General features: G+C 34.2%; 1 long non-coding RNA gene across 1 annotated transcript; it reads left to right on the forward strand.

Moving 5' to 3' along the window:
- Positions 1-498: 498 nt before the first annotated feature.
- On the forward strand, positions 499-8,153 carry LOC107817188 (uncharacterized). Its single transcript, XR_012696659.1, has 2 exons — positions 499-1,253; positions 5,561-8,153. It is a non-coding gene; the product is annotated as an uncharacterized LOC107817188 (long non-coding RNA).
- Positions 8,154-12,012: the final 3,859 nt, after the last annotated feature.

The raw sequence follows: 12,012 nt of genomic DNA on the forward strand, positions 1-12,012 counted from the left end.
TACTACTATTATTATTAATGCTATTGCTATCCCCTTTCTCATTCATACCTTAATCGTATTTGTTGTTACTAAGTGAAAATATTCTTTCGCAATAACTTTTAAATATTACGAAATTATATTTAATAAATCTCGCAACATCTTACGATTAGTATTTTATTTAAAAGTTAGTAATTATAATTAGGTATAATAAATAAGTTAGTTACTTGATTGTTTTAATGGTAATATTATTATTGTATATTATTAGAAGCTCAAAGAATTTGGAAAGAAGAAAGGAAATTCAGCTAGTTAGTAGCCCAATATTTTTCTACTAATTCTAGCAGCCCAAATCACTCCAAACAAGACAACCCAAGTAAATCCTTAAATCAGCCCAAAAAATATTAGCCCATGTCTCAATTCTTTTCTAGATTCTTCCACCAAAATATCTCTCTTTTTGGATTTCAAGAATTCTATTATAATGAATTTTCTTTTCAAATTCCAACACTAAACTTTGACCAAATCTAAAAAGTTTCACCAATTTTGTACTCTCTTCACGTGAACAATCTCTTTTCACCAATTTTGCTTTTCAGAATGTTTGATTTTTCGCCCAACTTTTTTCTTTTTTCCTAAAATCTCTCTCTCTCTGTCTCTCTTCAAAAAGTCTTTCCATTCTATATACATTTTCTTCTATATTTTCTCAATGCCAAAAGGAGATTAGAAAATTTTGGTAAAATCTCTGCTGCCACACCTACACTTTGCCCGTTGAAAATCAGCTGCCTCAAACGGCTCTTTTGAATCAAAATACCCGTGATCCTTCTCTGCCATGGGATTTTGAATTTCAAAATCAGGAACATGAACCCTACTTCTTCACCTATAAATACTTGCATTTGGAATATATTGGGACAGAGCTTTTGAGAGCCGTTACACCTCTCTTTAAACCCACAAGCTTGAACCCTCTCCTTTAACCTTTAAGCTCTGGGCCGTTCCTCTATCCCCTCTAAGTTTAAGATTCAACAACCATTTTACTCCAAAAACTAATGGTTGGCCGCCCCCCTTCTATCTCCCTTCACCCTCAGTGGCTAACTATTCAAAGCTTATCTTCTTCCTTGCTCTCGTAAAATCCAGCTTTAAGTTTTCTCTGCTTTTTGACCTCTATTTAGTCCATAGCATTGTCAAAGCTTTTATTTTTTTTGTGTACGCATTTGACGATCTTCCGAAAGAGCTGAGCCAAAGCCGGAGATCCTCTTGATGACGCCCCATTCACTGCCCACAAAAAGGTCAGTAACTTCGAAATCTTTCTTCTCGGCTTTCCTGTATTCGAAGATCTGAAATGTTTGTTTGTTTTTTTTAAAAAATTTTTGTCTCCAGTTTATTTTCCATTGTAAATTTGTTCATGTATGAAATCATGTAAGACTATTTTTTTAAGTATCTCTTAATTAAGTAAAATAAAGTGTCGATGGTCATATGAATATATTAGTGAATTAGTTGCCCTCTTCATGGTTATCTTCTATTAAGTATGAGTTATATTTATGTTAATAATTCATCCTATATGATCTGGATAGTGTTTGCTTCCGTAGAGTATTTCTTTTGTGAAATAAGTGTTTATATTACCATTTGGGAATTTATGGGTATTAGCTTAATCTTACTGTATAAATTGGTTAATTAGAAGCTATGTCCTTAGAATTTAGAATTTCTCACAATGATATAGACTTTAGCTGACGGAAACGCATGTTATTGTGAAATGTTGGTATACGATTATAGATCCTTTTATAATTATTGACGTCGTTGCTTAACTTAAGAATTAAAAGGGTTTATACTTGAAACTTTAAAATAATTTTTGAGTCACATAGTTGCCCATGCATTTTAGTATTATCTATTATATATGGGTAATATTAGTTTTATGATAGCATGAATGACGGTAGTAATATGAGATGATAAGCTATGAGTGTGCTAATAACTTATTTAGATAATTTGAATATCAATATTACTTGAAGTGATTCTACTTGTTATTAACCTCTGCTCTTTAGCACTAAAGAAAAAAAAGATTTTTTCCTCTTCCTAATTCTTGGCTTGTTTATTTCTTTTGCGTATATATTTGGAGCAAAATATGGAGTTTTAATGCAAGACTCTCCCATTCTCGAGCCTGGAGTCATTACATGGCATCTTCCTTAGAGTGCACCCGATAGCAAGAAAACAAGCAAAATGCTTGGGGGCGCCTATGGCGTCTTTCTTATCTTCTCTTTATTTTACGATTGTTTTATTTAATTTCTTGATGTCTCCTGGTTTATTTGATATTTGTGTTTATCTCACGCTTAACATAGGTTTGAAGATTGAGTCTATTTAATTATCTCTTCTTTAGCTAGCAAACAAGGTACCTATTTTATCATATAGTGTTTACCTAGACTTCTAAACTTCAAAAATAGTAATGTGACACTTTCACAAGTCATTAAAATGAAGTTTTTCAAAAGATCTCGTTAACATCCTTTCTAACATCATCAAGTTGAGATTTTATATAATTAATATGCTGAGTGTTTTCTAAAAGTTCGAATGAAAATTGCTTTTCTTTAGCAAGTAGAAAGACTTGTCTCCAAGCGTTCTTCCTTTGAGAATTATTTTAAATTATTGCTTTCATCATGTTAAAACTGATATATAAAATATTTTTCTCAAATCGTCAGCTTTCTTAAGGGACTTAAACATTTTCCTTAAGATATAAGTTGTTAAGTTCCACAGAAGTTAGCCAATGCTGAAATCGAATACTCTATTGTTTTCTATCGAGTTATATAGTTAGCTATATATTGATACTTTAGCGTAATATTTTTTATCAATTAACCTAAGTTTGGCCGGTTAACCATATTTAATGGGTCATATAGAGTGCTTAATACCTTCTCTATAAGATCAATTAGAACCCTTACCCGTAGTCTTGAAGGTTAAGTAGACCATAGAATAGAGTTAACTTTAAGCACTATTTAGCTAAAATTGGTGTCCTAATTCACCGTTAAAATAATTAGGTGGCGACTCTCTTTAATTAATTAAACCTCAGAATTACCAATATGTTATACTCTAATTTGACCCGTATTAAAATGGGGTATAACAGCATGGCGACTCTGCTGGGGATTCTAGGTTCTAAACCATAACAAACTTAGGTTAATAATAAAAATTAATTTGTGTGTTTTTTATTGTTATGATGCTTATTTGAATTGCCTTTATATGATAAACTGTATTTTATGAATTGTTTATCTGTTCTTATTGCTTTATATAAATTGTCATTCCGTTTCACTTTCTCCACTACTGGAAAATTCACACAAAGCACACATCTAGTGGTTACGTGGTTTGCGGCCGTGCACTACTTAAAACACCTTTTAGGAGAAAGTTTGTGGGTAAGTCGATCAGCGGTGCAATCGATAGTCACAGGCTTTCCACTCTCAAGTTGTCCGCTTGGGAGATGACCAGTCTAGCAAAACCCAGTCTTAGTCAGCCTAAGATAGAGCTAAACCGAAACCCTTTTAAGAGCATGCATCATTTTAACTTTAGGTGATTTAATACCCGAGGTGTATTAAATCCATTAGTTAACCTTACCTAAATGTCCAAGTGGGTTTTCAACCCCAAGTGACACTTTATCACGTGTATGTGCATTATTTGAAGAGTTAACATGTCAATTATGTGGACCATTTTCTCTTAATTAATTAAATCTTAGGTAAATGAGCATGGTCATTATTTCTATGATATGTAGTAAAATTTTCAAATGACATAATCAGCGAGAAGTTTTGACATGATGAAAATATATACTTTCTTTTGATCTTTTATTACAAAAGAAGGGTTTAAGCAATCATACTATTATACTTTATTTTCTTTTGAAAAATAGACTTATTCAATTAATTTACATCAATGGGATGATACATAATGACATATTTATCTTTCAAATATACGTTAGGCCTACCTCTGGCACAAAGAGGCCTCCCCACGTATTAGAATGCGCTATTATTTGCTTTGGAATGTGTCGCATGATTTGCTTGCCTATTTGCTTACTTGCTTACTCTCTGTGTTGCTTGCTCGACTTTATTATTTTTACTAATATTATTTGTTGTTTTTCAGAAAAAGGAAGTATTAACTATCCAACTTGTATCTTTATTTAAATATATATTTTATTTGTTCATATATATATATATATATATATATTCTTCTGCTTGTTTTAATATCATCTTCCTGAAATCGCCTCGCTTAGCTTTTTAACAGCTCTTGAGCACCATTTAGGTATTTACTTAAGCTCAAATTTTTCTTAGGCCCATTTCATTTCCTAGAGTCTAATTAAGATATCGTTTTAGTCTTTGGGAAATCTTCTATTATTTATAATTTAGGACGTTTTGCACGCAAATTCTCTTCAACAAGCTCAGTTTGTCATGAAATTCCTCGATATTCGTGCCTTAAACTAGCCTTAAGAATTTTCTTTACAATGAGCATCTTACTCCCTATAGCAAGATATCATCCCTACTTCTTTAAAAAAAGGCGTAATATTTCATAATTAGAAAATATTTTTCCCATCTAATCCGTGAGTTAATTTTATTCGCATTTTTTTCTTTAAAATAGTTACACATTTTTCAAATATTGCCACTTGTGCCTCACAGAATATTCATACCTTCGATTCTTATCGTAGATCTATGTTTCATAAAATCTACTTACTATTCTACCTATTTCAACCTTCGTACCAATTCTCATTTACAAATTGGTAGATGTCCAAACTTGTGCAATCTACCGAGCAATAGAAGGCCACTATTTTGGTCAGTTTGCATCGTCAAATTATTCTAAAATTTTTACCTATTCAATTCAAGTGTTTGTATCATCTTATTTCGGGTCATCGAGACTAATCTTCACGCACCCGTTAATTCTAAGTCTTGGCATGTGAGTCGAGGTACTATCCCATAAAGTCTCAAAACGGTTAATACTGTATTCCCGGCCTCGACAACTTTATGATTTGCCAACACTAAACAATAAAATAATAGAGACATTTCATGTCCAATAGACTCTTATATCCTAATCAAGTATCTTGATTTTGAGCTTGTCGATATTCAAATAGCCAAAAATTATTTTCAACGTCAAAATTATTTGTCTCTGACCTCTTTGAAACACAGTCTATATAAGACTCGGTCTAATTACAGCAAAATTTTCATTTCCCTTCATGAAAAAAACTGGGGCAGATTCTTGGCACGCAGGTTGAGTTTTCTCAAAAGGGACATCATGCCATGAAGTATTCATCAGAACCTTCCTAAAGATTGGGGCAATTATTTGGAAAATTCCAAAGGCATGCAAAGAAGTTGACTATGCTAGAGCTAAAGCTTTGATGTTCGAACATAAGTCAACCTTTCACAAAATTTTAAATCATTCCACTTCCATATCAAAAGTCTCGAGCGTTAGAGCCCTCTAGATAACAATTCAGTCTCGTCCATCCATTTTGCAACATAGGCCATTGTTTCTAGTTTAAGGCTCCTATTTAACCATAACATGGATTAATATATATAATCATTCTATTATTTTTATGCATTTATTTCATTATGATGAATATGCTAACACCTTATTTTGTTTGTAAAAGTTTTATTTTTCTTTAAAGGTTGCCTAGCATTGAACACTGTTTTGGCTGCTAATCTGCATTAAAGAACGCAACTATAATGGCAAATCGATTTGGAGCACTCAGTACCGGCAAAAGTTTGTTGCAAGTTGAGACTGATGATGAGGAGACAAATGTTATACGGAGGAACATTTTGGTCAATCTGGGAAATACTTTCAACCTTCTCCCCAACCCAAATTCTGCTTCCAGCTCAACCCGAAATGTCTCTTTGACCATATCTCCTCATCTAGCAATTATTTACATAAGTCCTCCACTGATACCGCCAAAACTTACTATCAATCCAGAGGCATTGCCAGTCATCATGATGACCAATGCCCAATCATCTGCACTTGCAACATCAGTAATAGAAAGCCAACAAAATCAACTAGCGCTATGCCCATACAAAAAACCAGGAAAGGAAATTAAGACGACTAGCTGGGATGATCTAGATAGAGAGCTCCATAACCTAAGAAAGACCGTGGAGGAAGAAATGCGTGCAAGAAATATTCAGAGTTTAAGATATGAAAGTTTGTGCATGCATCCAAATGTTGAGCTTCCGCCAGGATTCAAAATTCCAAAATTCAATACTTTCAATAGGAAAGGAAATCCCATTTCTCATTTAAAAGACTACTGCAGCAGATTAGTGGGGATTGGACATAATGAAGTTGTTCATTCAGAGTCTATCAGGGCTAGCGCTTGATTGGTACACTCAACAAGATTTTAGCAAATGGTACACGTGGGAGGACATGACTCGCAAATTTGTAGAACAATATAAGTTTAATATTGGAGATAGTCCAACGCTTTGTGATATGCGTGAAGTAGAAAGAATGCAATACGAGTCTTTTGCAGAATATGCCATGCTTTAGAGACTGGAGGCTTCAAAAATACGCCCTCAATTACCCGAGAATGAGTTGATTTCCACCTTCATCGAAATGCAAAAAGGCATATACTATGAAAAGTTGCTATGCGCTCAGCTACATGACTTCTCGGATTTGATTAGAGTTGGAAAACTGATAGAAGCAAGCATTCGAGTAGGAAAAATTATTGACAATTCAAAATTACAAGCCACTTTCCAAGATGAGACACTCGAGAGTTTACAAGGCAAAAAGAGGAAGATAGATTATGCTTGCATTCCCGCTCATCAGCCACAATCTCAACAAAACAACCAACTGCTACAAACTCATAGACAACTCCAACCTACTCACCAAAGCATTTAACATCAAGCTTATCAAGCACAATCTAGCTATCGTCATTCAGATAACCTGAAATTCAACACTTTTATTCCTCTGAAAGAATCATTGACAAGCATATTTGAGAGATTGAAAGCGAAAGGACTTTTACAACCAAGAAAAGGATAGATCCGCAAAATCTTCCTCCAGATTTTGATTGGTCTAAAACTTGTGCGTACCATTCATATATTCAAGGCCATGACACAGAAGAGTGCCCAGCACTTAAGCATAAGATTCAGAACATGATTGAAAACAACAAGATAATTGTGCAGCAAGAGCAACCATGCAACAACTATGAACCTTCAGTCACTAATACCATCGTGGTTAAAGGTGATCTTTCAAAGTTGGCACCAAGACCTTTGAAGAGAAAGCGTGAAGCTAAACAAGTTGATTGATTAGAGTTTTTCATCACTACTATTTGTCCGCCCTTTCATGATTTACTCTGTTTCATGTACTTTTTGTTAAACTTTTGTATGAACTACGTTTTGACCTAATTCCCGTTTAAGAGGGGATACGTAGGCAACCCTATGAGTTCGGTCTCATCATAATAAAATTCTATTTACCCCAAAAGCCAAAACCGGGGCAGATTTTGCTAAAAGGATACTCACCATTTGGCAAAGCATAAAGTGAAATTTTGAGCTACATATTTGTTACAAGCGCAACAACAAATTTCCAGAATGCCATAGCAGCAAGTTGTAGATTCAAAGCCAAAACTTTGACGTTCAATGCAAGGCAACCACTTTATTTTATACTAATGAATTTCCTTTGAGTAAAAAAGGGGCAAGCTCTAGCCATTCTCGATCAAGACCATCTGCGTGATGATCCAAAGCTTAGCATCAAGCCAAAATCGCAATACTCAGAAAAGGATGAAGCCAAGCCAGCATGAATCAAATTTTGGAACTTACAATTTTTCTTTGAATGCAGGAATTTAATAATAGATATTTTCAGCTTGAAGATCTGACAAGCGTCGGCATTTTACCATGAACATTTGCTATTGCATTGCATCTAGCTCTTTACACCATACAATTTGCTATTTTAAAGACATTGCACCATACTCTCCTCATCACACCTTGAAAACTCGAAGACAATGCACCAAGTTCTTCACTTGATTCATGAGTATTCATTGCTTTGAATCAGGAATTACACCAAGCTTTTTTGCATTTCACTAATTTTCTATGAATCAGGCATCACACTAGGCCCTTCGCACTGCAACAATCTTGTAATATTAAATCAAGCATCACAGTTAGGCTTGTCCGCCTTTAATAGGACACTTAGGCTCGTCTGCCTTTAATAGGATGTTTAGACACATTTTGCTTTAATTAAAATTTAGGCTTATCCGCCTTTAATTAGATTTTTAAGCACGTTTGCCTTTAATATAATATTTAGGCTAGTTCGCGTTTAATAGGACATTTATGCATTATATTTAGGCTTATTCGCCTTTAATTGGATATTATGCACATTTATCTTTAATTGAATATTTAAGCTCCTCCGCCTTAAATAGGATATTTAGGCTTATCCGCCTTTAATTAGATTTTTAAGCACGCTTGCCTTTATGATATTTAGGCTTATCCACCTTTAATTGGATTTTTAAGCACGTTTGCCTATTAATATGGTATTTAGGTTTGTCCGCCTTTAACATGACATTTATGCATTAAATATTTAGGCTTATCCGCCTTTAATTGGATTTTTATGCACGTTTGCCTATTAATATGGTATTTAGGTTTGTCCGCCTTTAACAGGACATTTATGCATTAAATATTTAGGCTTATCCGCCTTTAATTGAATTTTTAAGCATGCTTTCCTTTAAAATGATATTTAGGCTTGTCCGCCTTCAATAGGACATTTATGCATTAAAATTTAGGTTTATCCGCCTTTAATTGAATATTCAAGCACGCTTGCCTTTATGACATTCAGGCTCATCCGCCTTTAATGGGACATTTAAGCACATTTTCCTTTAATATTATATTTAGGCTTGTTCGGCTTTTAACATGGCATCTATGCATTAAATATTTACGCTTATCCATATTTAATTAGATTTTTAAGCAAGTTTGCCTTTAATATGATATTTAGGCTTGTCCGCCTTCAACATGACACATTAGCACACATTCACATGCTTTTCATTAATTTATTTCGACCTAGATGGTCATGTCATTACTGAAATGCACTGTTATCATAAATCATTGCAAAGCACATTTATAAACTGCATGTTATTGTTGAAAATCATCATTGGCAAAAAGCTACATTTTTATCAAATCGTTTTGGCCGACTAGGCTGCATTGTATAAGTAAACGCCCCAAAGATGTCATTTTCATAAGATTACTTTACAGCACATTGCATTTCAATATTTTCTCTACTGACGAATTTGCCTTGCAGGAAATATAGTGCACCATGACGATCAAGTCGAGTTATCGCAAATTATATTTTGAAACTCATAGTTTTATCTGAGTACATGAATTTACTAATAATAAACTTTAGCATGCAGATTTCCAAATTATTGGCACCGCTCCTTGAATATCTTCTTCTGTAAAGGCACTGCATCAAGCTCTTCGCACCAAGGATATTCACTACTGCACCAAGCTCTTTGCATCGCTCCCTGAATATTGTTACTATAACTCTGGCACCAGATCAAGTTTTATGTACCATATCAAGCTCGTCGCACCGCATCATATCAATTTTTTGTAATTACAAATAAGGCACTACATGTCAGGCTTGTCCACCTTCAAATAGGACATGTCGGGTTTATCCACCCCCAAATAGGATATATCGGGTCTATCCGCCCTCAAATAGGATTTATCGGGTTCATTCGCCCTCGAATATGATATATCGGGTTCATTCGCCCTCGAATATGATATATCGTGTCTATTTGCCCTCGAATAGGATATATCCACTCTCAAATAGGATATATCGGGTTTATCCGCCCTCAAATAGGATATATCAGGTCTATCCGCCCTCAAATAGGATATATCGGGTCTATCCATCCTCAAATAGGATATATCGGGTTCATCCACCCTCAAATAGGATATATCGGGTCAATCCGCCCTCAAATAGGATATTGAAGTTAATCCTTCCTCAAAAGGACATCAATTTATTTCGACCCGAGTGGTCTCGCTTGCATAAGCATTACCAAAATATATCGTTCATAAATCATTTCCAAATGCATTTATTTTCATAATCTAAATTTTCTTATGGCATCGCCGACCATGAAATATGCCACCATAAAATTATATTTTTTATATGTTTTAAATTATCCTTTCTTATGAATTGACGCCTAAATATTATTTATTGATTTCATAAGATTACTTTTACGCCATATTGCATCTTATTTCCTAATGAATATTTTTAGCATTAAGCTTTGCAGGAAATATAGCGCAACGTGGAACTATATCTTAGCAGTGAACTGGGGCAGTTTGTTGGGGAGGAATACCAAACTCTCCAATAAAGGTCAAGGGTCTACTTCGAACTCCGCTTAGCTCGACACTCAAAATTTATAATCAAATTCTTATTTCCAACACCTTTCTTTCAATCATGGTACCCAGTGCCTCTATTATTCGGCATTTTAGGATCTGCATCAATAAGTGAGTCCTACTCCAGGGTACCATAAATCTTGAACTACATATGACCTAATTCTAGTGAAACCCGAGATATGTAGGCAACTCGAAAATGGAGTTTGGCCGCAATCATTTTTTTCGTCCCCTTTGTCCCATTTCAACCTTGATGGTCAGGACAAAATTGGCTACTATGTCAATTTCTTTGCCCGAAAACTCTTTCATCGTCTCCGGTCAAAGAGAGGCAGCTGTTGACATCCAATTTTGTTCCTCCTTTCTTCCAAACTATTTCTTTAAGCTTCTAATATCACTAATAATGTAAGAAAAGTTATTTTACCATTTTTAGCACATACTAGACCTAATTATTATTATTATTTACTTAATATCACTATTACTAGTATTATTAATGTTGTTATTACTACTACTACTATTACTACTACTACTATTATTATTAATGCTATTGCTATCCCCTTTCTCATTCATACCTTAATCGTATTTGTTGTTACTAAGTGAAAATATTCTTTCGCAATAACTTTTAAATATTACGAAATTATATTTAATAAATCTCGCAACATCTTACGATTAGTATTTTATTTAAAAGTTAGTAATTATAATTAGGTATAATAAATAAGTTAGTTACTTGATTGTTTTAATGGTAATATTATTATTGTATATTATTAGAAGCTCAAAGAATTTGGAAAGAAGAAAGGAAATTCAGATAGTTAGTAGCCCAATACTTTTCTACTAATTCTAGCGGCCCAAATCACTCCAAACAAGACAGCCCAAGTAAATCCATAAATCAGCCCAAAAAATATTAGTTCATGTCTCAATTCTTTTCAAGATTCTTCCACCAAAATATCTCTCTTTTTGGATTTCAAGAATTCTATTATAATGAATTTTCTCTTCAAATTCCAACACTAAACTTTGACCAAATCTAAAAAGTTTCACCAATTTTGTCCTCTCTTCACGTGAATAATCTCCTTTCCCCCATAAAATCTTTTCTTTTCAGAATGTTTGATTTCCCCCCAACTTTTCTCTTTTTTCCTAAAATATCTCTCTCTCTCTCTTCAAAAAGTCTTTCCATTCTATATACATTTTCTTCTATATTTTTCCAATGCCAGAAGGAGATTAGAAATTTTTTGTAAAATCTCTGCTGCCACACCTACACTTTGCCCGTTGAAAATCAGCTGCCTCAAACGGCTCTTTTGAATCAAAATACCCGTGATCCTTTTCTGCCATGGGATTTTGAATTTCAAAATCAGGAACATGAACCCTACTTCTTCACCTATAAATACTTGCATTTGGAATATATTGGGGCAGAGCTTTTGAGAGCAGTTACACCTCTCTTTAAACCCACAAGCTTGAACCCCCTCCTTTAACCTTTAAGCTCTGGCCGTTCCTCTATCCCCTATAAGTTTAAGCTTCAGCCACCATTTTACTAGAAAAACTAATGGTTGGCCACCCCCCCTTCTATCTCCCTTCACCCTCAGTGGCTAACTATTCAAAGCTTATCTTCTTCCTTGCTCTCTTAAAATCCAGCTTTAAGTTTTCTCTGCTTTTTGACCTCTATTTAGTCCATAGCATTGTCAAAGCTTTTATTTTTTTTTGTGTACGCATTTGATGATCTTACGAAAGAGTTGAGCCAAAGCCGGAGATCCTCTTG

Source organism: Nicotiana tabacum, chromosome 11 (assembly GCF_000715075.1).
Source record: "Nicotiana tabacum cultivar K326 chromosome 11, ASM71507v2, whole genome shotgun sequence".
NCBI classification, from domain to species: domain Eukaryota; kingdom Viridiplantae; phylum Streptophyta; class Magnoliopsida; order Solanales; family Solanaceae; genus Nicotiana; species Nicotiana tabacum.